The sequence below is a fragment of the Scyliorhinus torazame genome, chromosome 4, assembly GCF_047496885.1.
Source record: "Scyliorhinus torazame isolate Kashiwa2021f chromosome 4, sScyTor2.1, whole genome shotgun sequence".
NCBI lineage: Eukaryota > Metazoa > Chordata > Chondrichthyes > Carcharhiniformes > Scyliorhinidae > Scyliorhinus > Scyliorhinus torazame.
In genome coordinates, this window is record NC_092710.1 from 37,182,742 (window position 1) to 37,194,838 (window position 12,097).

Sequence of the window (12,097 nt, forward strand, 5' to 3'; positions counted from 1 at the left end):
ATTGGGGCAAGGCCAATTTTGATGGTATCAGACAGGAACTTTCAGAGGTAAATTGGGAGAGACTGTTGGCAGGCAAATGGACGGCTGGTAAATGGGAGGCTTTTAAAAATGTGTTAACCAGGGTTCAGGGTAAGCACATTCCCTTTAGAGTGAAGGGCAAGGCTGGTAGAAGTTGGGAATCCTGGATGACTCGAGATATTGAGACTCTGGTCAAAAAGGAGAAGGAGGCTTATGACGTACATAAACAACTGGGATCAAGTGGATCCCTTGAAGAGTATAGAGATTGTCGAAATAGAGTTAAGAGGGAAATCAGGAGGGCAAAAAGGGACATGAAATTGCTTTGGCAAATAATGCAAAGGAGAATCCAAAGAGCTTCTAGAGATAAATAAAGGGAAAAAGAGTAACTAGGGACAGAGTAGGGCCTCTTAAGGACCAACAAGGGCATCTATGTGCAGAGCCACAAGAGTTGAGTGAGATCCTGAATGAATATTTCTCATCGGTATTCACGGTGGAGAAAGGCATGGATGTTAGGAAACTAAGGGAAATAAATAGTGAAGTCTTGAGAAGTGTGCATATTACAGAGGAGTAGGTGCTGGATGCCTTAAAGCGCATCAAGGTAGATAAATCCCCGGGACTTGATTAAATGTATCCCAGGATTTTGTGTGAGGCTAGGGAGGAAATTGCGGGTCCCCTAACAGAGATATTTGAATCATCGGCAGCCACAGGTGAGGTGCCTGAAGATTGGAGAGTAGCGAATGTTGTGCCCTTGTTTAAGAAGGGCAGCAGGAAAAGCCTGGGAACTACAGACCGGTGAGCCTAACGTCTGTAGTAGGTAAGTTGCTAGAAGGTATTCTGGGAGACAGGATCTACAAGCATTTAGAGAGGCAAGGACTGATTCGGGGCAGTCAGCATGGCTTTGTGCGTGGAAAATCATGTCTCACAAATTTGATTGAGTTTATTGTGGGGGTGAACAAGAAGGAAGATGAGGGCAGTGCAGTAGACGTTGTCTACACGGACTTTAGCAAAGCCTTTGACAAGGTACCGCATGGTAGCTTGTTGCAGAAGGTTAAAGCTCACGGGATCCAGGGTGAGGTTGCAATTGGATTCAAAATTGGCTGGACGACAGAAGACAGAGGGTGGTTGTAGAGGGTTGTTTTTCAAACTGGAGGCCTGTGACCAGTGGTGTGCCTCAGGGATCGGTGCTGGGTCCACTGTTATTTGTGATTTATATTAATGAATTGGATGAGAATTTATGAGGCCTGGTTAGTAAGTTTGCAGATGATACCAAGATTGGTGGCACAGTGGATAGTGAAGAAGGATATCTAGGATTGCAACGGGATCTTGATCAATTAGGCCAGTGGGGCGAGGAATGGCAGATGGAGTTTAATTTAGATAAATGTGCGGTGATGCATTTTGGCAGATCGAATCAGGCCAGGACCTACTCAGTTAATGGTATGGCGTTGGGGAGAGTTACAGAACAAAGAGATCTAGGAGTACAGGTACATAGCTCCTTGAAGGTGGAGTCGCAGGTGGACAGGGTGGTGAAGAAGGCAATCGGCATGCTTGGTTTCATTGGTCAGAACATTGAATACAGGAATTGGGACGTCTTGTTGAAGTTGTACAAGACATTGGTACGGCCACACTTGGAATACTGTGTGCAGTTCTGGTCACCCTATTATAGAAAGGTTATTGTTAAACTAGAAAGAGTGCAGAAAAGATTTACTAGGATGTTACCGGGACTTGGTGGTTTGAGTTATAAGGAGAGGCTGGATAGACTGGGACATTTTTCCCTGGAGCGTAGGAGGCTTAGGGGTGATCTTATAGAGGTCTATAAAATAAAGAGGGGCATAGATAAGGTAGATAGTCAACATCTTTTCCCAAAGGTAGGGGAGTCTAAATCTAGAGGGCATAGGTTTAAGGTGAGAGGGGAGAGATTCAGAAGGGCCCAGAGGGGCAATTTCTTCACTCAGAGGGCAGTGAGTGTCTGGAATGTGCTGCCAGACGTAGTAGTAGAGGCGGGTACAATTGTGTCGTTTAAAAAGCATTTAGATAGTTACATGGGTAAGATGGGTATAGAGGGTTATGGGCCAAGTGCGGGCAACTGGGACTAGCTTAATGGTAAAAACTGGGCGACATGGACTGGTTGGGCCGAAGGGCCTGTTTCCATGCTGTAAACTTCTATGATTCTATGATTCTATGATCATAAATTGAATTTCATCCAGTCCCAATAAATGATGCTCTTTGGATCTGTCCATTGCTGCTGTTCAGTGAAACCTCATTGTTATATTCCATCACATTTATATTTAAATACATTTCACTTTGTTTTCTTCATTCAAAGCCATTCTGCACTCTGTCCCCTGGGTTTCTGTGGCCATTTGCACCCGGTTTCCTTGGGTTTCTGTGGCTATGGCTCATCTTTCTTTCTCACTCCACAGTAAAATATTTCCCACTTTCTCTGTCTGTTAGCTTTGACAAAGAGTCATCGGACTCGAAACGTGCGCTCTTAGCTCTCCCTGTGGATGCTGCCCGACGTGCTGAGATTTTCCAGCATTTCCTCTTTCGTGGTTGTCTTTCTGTTCACATGGAAATTCAATTGGTCACAACTCGTCCAAAAGCAGCAATGGTTCCACTGGGGCTCGAAACCAGGGCCTGCTGCGTGTAAAGCTTACGTGATAACCACTACACCATGGAACCAGCTGGCGGCAGATGCACTCCTTATATGACTGGAGTTTGTGATTGTTCCATCGATCCGGAACCTTTGTAAAGCGTCTAATTGATGGGAATGGATCAGCTGTCAACACCTGACTTGCTGTATAACATGTTTGCGTGTCCCACAAAGTCGCGTTCAGCTGATTGTGCCCAATTTTTTCTCTTTGAGTCAGGCAATTCTCGAAAAAGACTCAAAATGAAAGAGCGTTTAATTAAATGAAAATGAAATGAAAATCGCTCATTGTCACAAGTAGGCTTCAATGAAGTTACAGTAAAAAGCCCCTAGTCACCACATTCCGGCGCCTGTTCGAGGAGGCCGGTACGGCGCGGAAGTTGTTAGGCAAAGGGGAGGTTTCGATTTTGTAAAGAACAGATTTGAAGCAAGCGTGCTGGACGCAGCGAACCTTGAGACAGAATGTTGAGTCATTGAGAGTCAGGAAGTGACTGTCTCAAACCCAACAGGGAATAACCAGTCTCCAGGAAAGGGACTCGGTGGGCGGAGTATCGCAGTGAAGCGTCGAAGAGCAGCACAGCTCTGAACTCGCCCTGAATCCAGAGGCGGAGCTGCTGATATGCTGTCCGGATTCAGAGAGTGGCGCAGGGCAAAGGAAGCAGCTGTTTGTTCTGGAGGAGAGGCACAGCACAAGCAGAGGCAAGAGGAGCAACAGCGGAGCGAGAGGAGCAACAGCGAAGGGGGAATGCGGTCACTACAAGCGGCATTACTCACAGCCCGGATAGCTCAGTCGGTAGAGCATCAGACTTTTAATCTGAGGGTCCAGGGTTCAAGTCCCTGTTCGGGCGATCATTTTAGATCCCAATGATCGATGCTGACGTGAACGCATCGAGTGAATCCACTGGGAAAGAAGCCCATCCGCCCATTTTGCCTCTGCTACCCCTCAAACCCCTGTCTGTTCCTATCACAGTTTCCAGCCAAGGACCGTCGCCTTTGCATTCCAGGGGGTTCAAGATTTCATCTATTCTCTTTTGTGTGAATAATACCATCATTACAAGAAGAAATCTCTGCCCATCGCTTTCAGGTTGATACCTGAAATATTTACGTTATGCTGATTTATTATCATTTTTTTGCTGATCTTGAGCTTTTAGGCGCGTTGAATCTGAATTCCGACATGATCAGAAATTGAATTTCATCCAGTAAAGGATGCTCTCTGGATCTGTCCTTTCCTGCTCTTCAATTAAACCTCATTGTAATGTTCCAATAAATTCCATCATATATTACATGTAAATACATTTCTCTTTGTTTTCTGAATTCATTGAGAATGCTGGCAGGCAATGTAGTGTTCTGTAATGGTAGTTCGTACTGACTTTGTATTGAAGTGTAACTGCAGTATTATTTTCATTGACAAAACAAGTATTGTCAGCGCCGATTGCTAACTGTGCCGCACCACCTGCAGATTCCCCTCCAAGGAACACGCGCCATATTCACTTCGAACCATATCCCCATTCACTCACTCTTGTTGGGTACAAATCATGGAGCTTCCTTCCTAACCGCTTTCTGGGTGCACCTACACCACATGGACTGCAGAGTTCCAGAAATCCACACCACACCCAGTTTCACGGGAATTAGATGAGAGCTGAAATTATGGAGCGCTAGTGTATTGTTTTTAGTAGTTTGAAATTGCAGTTTGTGGTGGAATGACCATAATGATGTCTAGGAAATGTTGTGTCAATGTTCTAAGAAAAAGGAATTGGATACAGAATGGCTGTTGGTGTGGTGAGTGGCACGTTTTGCCAAGGTGAAATTCGAACAAGGGTCACAGCGCCGAATGGGTATTGAGAAAAGGCGGTGAGTGAGAGAAACGCGCGTTTAACAGATTGGCAGAACAAAATGTAAAAGGTGATTGAAAGTTGGGGAAGGGACAGGAGGCAAAGGGGAATTTGAGATGGCGAAGGGTCACGAGATACAGAGCATTAGTTGGGAAATTTCGAAATATTTCAGTCTGTAAACTAATTTTTGGACAAAATATTTTTAAAGGACAGAGTGCTGATTTGCTTATTTAAGAGCTCACAGGCAATGGTCAAGATGAACGCTAATTAAATAGGGGTTGGAAAGAGATTGCGACTCAACACGCCAGCTTTGGCAACGCACAGATGGGGGAAGCTGGTTGTATTTCTATTCACATGGAAATTCAGTTGGCAACGAGATGTCCAAAAGCAGCAATAATTCCACAGGAGCTCGAACCCAGGACCTCCCGCGTTAAAAGCAGGCGTGCTAACCACTACACCGTGGAACCAGCTGGCGACACACTGACCTCTTTATATTACTGGAGGTTGTGATTGTTGCAAATCGTCCATTTGGTGGGATTTGCTCAGTTGTCAGCACCTGACCTGTTGCAGACATGTTTGCCTTTTCCTTAAAGTCGCGTTTATCTGATTGTTCTGAACGTTTTTGCAATTTCCCCCGCAAAAGAGACAAAACGAAAGAGCTTTTCAATGTTGCGGCGCTGAGAATGTGGGCAAAGGGGAGATTTCACTTTTGGAAAGAACATTTTTGAAGCTGATGCGTTGGAGCCAGTGAAACGTGAGTCAGAATGTTGAGGAATTGAGAGTCAGGAAGTGACTGCCCCAAACCCAACTGGGAATGATTGTCTAACTGACGAGGGAAATGTAAAGTTTGAACGATGCAATGTTCGCGGCCAGCCAGTAATAGTCATTATTGGGGGCTTTGCTCTGGCTCGGATAGCGCAGTCGGTAGAACATCTGGCTTTTAATCTGAGGGTCCAGAGTTCAAATTTCTCCTCGGGCGGTAATTTCAATGATTGATGCTGACGCGAACTCATCGAGTTAATTAACACCGAAGGAAGCCCATCGGCCCCTTGTGTCTCTGCTGCCCCGGAAACCCCTGTCTGTTCCAATCTCAGCACAAGGTCCGTCGCCTTGAAATTTCACAGCGGTTCCAGGTCTCATCTAAACTCTTCTTGTGTGAATAATAACATAATTGCAAGGAGAAATCCCTGCTCGTCGCTTTAAGATAGATAACTCAAGTATCTGTGTCGTGCTGACTTTTGTTTGATTTTTTTTGCTGAATTTGAGCTTTAAGGCGAGTTGAATGTGAATTCCGACATGATCCGAATTCGAATTCCATCCATCCTCAATAGACGAGGCTACTTCCATCTGCCCTTTCCTGCAGCATGGCAGCATGCCTTAATGACTATCGACCAGTGGCACGGATATCCATCATCATGAAGTGCTTCGAAAAGTTAGTCATGGCACGAATCAACTCCAGCCTCCCAGATTGCCTTGATCCACTACAGTTCGCCTACCACTGCAACAGGTCTACAGCAGACGCCATCTCCATGGCCCTGCACTCCACCCTGGAACACCTAGGTAACAAAGGTACCTCTGTCCGACTCCTATTTATCGACTACAGCTCAGCCGTCAACACCATTATTCCTACGAAACTCATCACCGAACTCCATGGTCTTGGCCTTGGCTCCTCCCTCTGCGACTTGATCCTGAACTTTCTAACCCACAGGCCACAATTCGTAAGGATAGGCAACAACACTTACTCCACAATCATCCTAAACACCGGTGCCCCACAAGGCTGTGACTTCAGCCCCCACCTATACCACTTATATACCGATGACAGTGTGGCAAAATTCCCCTCCAACTCGATTTTCAAATTTGCTGATGACACCACCATAGTGGGTCGGATTTCAAACAATGAGGAGACAGAGTACAGGAATGAGATAGAGAACCTGGTGAACTGGTGCGACGACAATAATCTCTCCCTCAATGTCAAGAAACGAAGGAGATTGTCATCGACTTCAGGAAGCGTAGTGGAGAACATGCCCCTGTCTACATCAATGGGAACGAAGTAGAAAGTGTCGAGTGCTTCAAGCTTTTTGGTGTCCAGATCACCAACAACCTGTCCTGGTCCCCCGATGCCGACACTAGAGTTAAGAAAGCCCAACAACCGCTCTACGTTCTCAGAAGACTAAGGAAATTTGACATGTCAGCTACGATACTCACCAACTTCTACAGATGCACCACAGAAAGCATTCTTTCTGGTTACATCACTGCTTGGCATGGAGCCTGCTCTGCCCAAGACCGCAAGAAACTAACAAAGTTTGTGAATGTAGCCCACTCCATCACGCAAACCAGCCTCCCATCCATTGACTCTGTCTATAATTCCCGCTGCCTCAAAAAGGCAGCCAGCATAATTAAGGACCCCATGCACCCCGGACATACTCCCTTCCACCTCCTTCCATCAGGAAAAAGATACCAACGTTTGAGGTCCTGTCCCAACCGACTCAAGAACAGCTTCTTCCCTACTGTCATCAGACTTTTGAATGGACCTACCTCGTATTAAGTTGATCTTTTCTCTACACCTTGCTATGAATGTAACATTATATTCTGCAGTCTCTCCTTCCTTCCCTATGTACGGTATGCATTATTTGTACAGCATGCAAGAAACAGTAATTTTCACTGTAAAATAATACATGTGACAATAATAAATCAAATCAAATCCAATCAAAGATAAAGAGCAATAGTTGGGACATTTCGACAAATGTTAGTTCGGAAACAAGTAGTGGACTATTGGGCAAATAATGGTTCAAGAAGTGAATATTTAATAACTCACACGTAAGGATCATGATACACGCTCATGAATAATGTTTGTTTGGAAAGAGATTTCCATTCAGCACGTTGGCTTTGGGGACGCACGGAGAGGTGAAGCTAGTCATATTTCTATTTACATTGAAATTCAATTGGCAACCACTTGGTCAAAAGCAGCGTTGATTCCACTGGGGCTCGAACCCAGGATATTCAGCATATAAAACAGACGCGATAACCACTACACCACGGAACCAGCTGGTGAATTTCTGACTTGTTTATATAACTGGACTTTGTGATTGAGTCCTTCGCTCCAAAAACTTTACAAAACCTCCATTTGGTGCGATTTGCTCCGCTGTCAACACAAACTTGTTGTATAAAAACTTGTTATATACATGTTAGCGATTCCCACAAAGTCGCGTTCAGCTGACTGTTCTCGACGTTTCTTCTTTGAGTCAGGTAATTTACCTGAAAAAGAGGCAAAATTAAGGAGCGTTTAAATGTTCCTGCGCGGGGGTTGTGGGCAAAGGGGAGGTTTCCCTTTTGGAAAAAAATGTAAGCAGCGACTGTGTTGGAGGCCGTGAAACGTGCGTCAGAATGTTGAGTAATTGAGAGTCAGGAGTGACCGTCTCAAACCCAACTGGGAATGATTGTCGGATTAGAACATAGAGTGCAGAAGGAGGCCATTCGGCCCATCAGGTCTGCACCGACCTACTTAAACCCTCAATTCCATCCTATCCCCGTTACCCCTCTTCGACTTTTTGGTCGCTAAGGACAATTTATCATGGCAAATCCACGTAACATGCACGTCTTTGGACTGTGGGAGGAAACCGGAGCACCCGGAGGAAACCCACGCAGACACGGGAAGAACGTGCAGACCCCACACAGACAGTGAGCCAGCGGGGAATCGAATCTGTGACCCTGGCGCTGTGAAGCCACAATGCTATTCACGTGTGCTGCCCTAAATTGACGAAGGAAATAAAACATTTAAACGATTAAATATTCGCTACCATCCTGTAATGGTCGCTGTAGGCGACGTTATTTGGCGCCTGGATTGCTCACCCGGGAGAACGTCAGACTTTTAATCTGAGGGTCCACGGTTCAAGTCCCAGTTCTGGCGATGCTTTTAAATCTCAATGAGTGATGTTGACGTGCACTCACCGCGTTAATCATTTGGGAAAGAGGCCCCTCGGCCCATTGTGTCTCTGCTGCCCCTCAAACCCCTGTCTGTTCCAATCTAAGTTTCAGCACAAGGTGCGTCGCCTTGGCATTCCAAAGCGGTTCCAGGTGTCATCTAAATGCTTTTGTCTGAATAATACCATTATTGCAAGGAGAAATTCTTGCTCATCGCTTTAAGATTGATACCTGAAATATTAGCGATATTCTGATTTTGATTGAATTTTTTACTGATTCTGCGCCTCAAGGCGAGTGGAATATGATTTCCGGCATGATCAGAAATTGAATTTGAACCAGCCCCTATAAACGAGACTTTGACAAAGTGTCATCGCGACTCGAAACGTTTGCTCTTTTCTCTCCCTGCAGATGCTGACAGACCTGCTGAGCGTTTCCAGCATTTCCTCGCTTGGTTTCAAAAACCAGGCAGTGCCTCTTGGGAACCATGTGCTTCACAAAGGGCATGCGAGACGATTTATTGGGACATGTGAAGAAGAATTGGATGGCATCAGGTTTATGGAGGATTCAGTATGTACAGTGGGCGAGGAGTCCATTAGAATAGTCAAGTCCACGGCCTCACCGCCCCCACACCACACCTAAGCACGCCCCAGCTCCCTCACACCACCCCTCGCCACGCCCTCACTGCCTCCACACCACTGGCTCTCCACTCCCTCACCACCCCCACACCACCAGCCACCCCAAACTGCAATCATGTCTTGTGTCTTGCAGGCTCACCTGGTCATGAGTCAGGCCCTTCTGGTGTTTCCTGCCCCGAACCACAACTACAGCGAAAAAGCACAGACAGCGCCGAAAGCCCCCAGACTGTACCTGAGAAACCCGGGAGCATCAGTCTGGGCATGGCACCGATATCCCGTCACAGCAGTGGCTGTCCATGCCTGGATACCCCACTGCCGTGTGGGTCCCCTTGACCCCACGGCCCATCCCCTGGTTACCCATCCTCTCTGGCCCCAGCAGATGTGTGCCACTCTCCCCCTCCTCCAGCCAGCCCTGCCAGCAGCAAATCCAGAAGCCCATGGTCGCGCCTCTGGGAACTTGTCCGATCTCCACTCTGTCCCTCAGCAGTACAGCGCCTGTTTCCCGAAGACTAAAACCACAAGTGAAACTCGCCGGAGGTAATTACTCCTGGCGGGTCCTGAAGGCTGCCTTGGGCAACAGGACGTGTGACAAAGCAGAATCACCGCGCAGAAACGTATAGCCAAGTTCTGCACACATGAGTACGGCCTCAACCTGGCATCCATGTCACATTACATTCATCCCCCACCATCTGGCCTGGGCTTGCAAAATCCTACCAACTGTCCTGGCTTGAGACAATTCGCACCTCTTAACCTGGGGATACCTCTATCTCTGGATCTGTAATGACTTAATTACCTGCGAATGCTCACATTCAAAGCATTGTCTTGCACCTTTGACTTTGTCTGTATATATGTTTCTGGAACCTACCTCTTCATTCACCTGAGGGAGGAGCAGTGCTCCGAAAGTTAGTGATCTGAAATGAATCTGTTGGACTTTAACCTGGTGTTGTTAGACTTCTTACTGTGCCCACCCCAGTCCAACGTCAGCATCTCCACATCGTCACATCAGACCTTATTATGAAAGGAAGTTCATCTATGAAGCAGCTGAAGGTGGTTTGGGCTAGGATACGAAAGGGGGCAATCGGAATAATATTTTGGAGTAAAGTAGTGGACTTTTGGGCAAATCATGTTTACAGAAATTAATAATGTTTGTCTAATTTAAAACTCACAGTTAATGGTCATGATGTACGCTTCTGTCATGTGAGAGAACCTTTAAGAAATGTGTGTTTATAAATGGGTGTGTATATAAATATCTATAGTGAGAGTACCTTTAAGAAATGGGTGTTTACAACTGCAGTGATGTCAGAGAGTGGGTGGAGCTGGGCTGTCTGTCAGCTTTTTGCTTTCGTTTTTGAGCAGGCTTCAGGGTGTGTTTTAGTTTCGTTGTCAGTGTTGGAGCTGAAGCCAGACCAAGCAAGTGTACTGCTGTTCTCTCTGCCATCAAAAGACTATCTCTTGATCATTTGGTGAATTCAGAATTATAAATGTTTTCAGTTGTGAATGTAAACCTGATGTGCTTCTGGTAAAAGATGTTTTAAAGTCGTATGGATGTTAAAAGGAAAGATTAAAGGATTACTTAGTGTTGTAGTCTTTTGGGGTTGTATTTGAATTGATGGTTGCTAAGATGTTCACTGTATGTTTTAAGAAGGTTAACTTGAGTTCATAGAATAAACATTGTTTTGCTTTAAAAAGTACTTTTCCATTTCTGCTGTACCACACCTGTACAGTGGGCAGTGTGCTCCCCATGCCACAATCTATTAAAAGTTGGGGTCAGGTGAACTCCATGATACACTTTGGGGTTCTCTGAACCCTGGTCCATAACACTTATTAAGTAATGTTTGTGTGGGGTTCGATATCCACGCAGCACGTTGGTTTTGGGAACGCACAAATAGGGGAAGCTGGTTGTCTTTCTATTCAAATGGAAATTCAATTGGTAACAACTTGTCCAAAAGCAGCAACGACACCACTGGGGCTCGAACCAACTAGCTTCCCACATGGCTGTTTATATGACTGGAGTATGGGTTCGAGTCCCAATGGAACCTATGTTAATTTTAGAGCCCAGAAAGCTCAGTCGGTGCAGCATCAGACTATTAATCTGTTATATATCCTATACTATCCTCTTTTATTATATGTTTCGTTCATGAGATGTGGGGCCAGCTATTTATTGCCCATCACTGAGGGCATTTCAGATTCAACAACATTGCTGTGGATTAAGGACGGCAGATTTCCTTCCCTTCAATGAGGACTTCAATGAACCAGATGAGTTCTTAGCCTTTTAATACCAGATTTTTATGGAATTTAAATTTCACCATTTGCCGTGACGGGATTCGAACCTGAATCGCTAGAGCTTTGCCCTGGGTCACAATGTAAACGCCCCTCCCTTTATCTGTGCATCAACTTTCACTCAATTAAACGTCCCATGGGATTTAAAAAATAAATAAATTTAGAGTACCCAATTCATTTATTCCAATTAATGAGCAATTTAGCGTGGCCGATCTACCTACGCTGTACATCTTTTTGGGTTGTGAAGGGCGAAACCCACACAGACACGGGGAGAATGTGCAAACTCCACAGGGACAGTGACCCAGAGCCGGGATCGAACCTGGGATCTGGGCGCTTGCCATGGGATTTTAAAAGAAAACAAAGTATGAAAACAAGGCCTAAATGGATACACACCGTCAGATCACAAAGCTTGGTAAAAGGTACAATATTTTCCTAAATGGCTTACAAGAGGAAAGCGAGGTAAAGGTGGAGCACGGAATTGGAAGAGAGGGCGGGAGTTCCTGAGCTTCCGCACCGTCCAACAGGAGGCACCATTGGAACAGTGATAAAAACCAGGAATGTTCAATGGTCCAGTATTAGATGGAATGCAGATATTTCAGAGGGTTGTGAGGCATCGAGAGATTCTTGGAAGGTTTGCGGCAGGGGGCAATGTGTCTGGTGTTTTTCTTGGGGGGCGGTGATATATGGTCGTGCAGGGATTGGAAAGAAGGTGCTGGCTCAATACAACTAATCGGTTCGGCGTTGCCGATGTTGTACATCTTTCTGAA

General features: G+C 45.7%; 2 non-coding genes across 2 annotated transcripts; one reads left to right on the forward strand and one right to left on the reverse strand.

Moving 5' to 3' along the window:
• Positions 1-3,437: 3,437 nt before the first annotated feature.
• On the forward strand, positions 3,438-3,510 carry trnak-uuu (transfer RNA lysine (anticodon UUU)). Its single transcript has one exon. It is a non-coding gene; the product is annotated as a tRNA-Lys (tRNA).
• A 3,954-nt stretch (positions 3,511-7,464) lies between these two features.
• Positions 7,465-7,537, reverse strand: trnai-uau (transfer RNA isoleucine (anticodon UAU)). Its single transcript has one exon. It is a non-coding gene; the product is annotated as a tRNA-Ile (tRNA).
• Between the last annotated feature and the right edge of the window lie 4,560 nt (positions 7,538-12,097).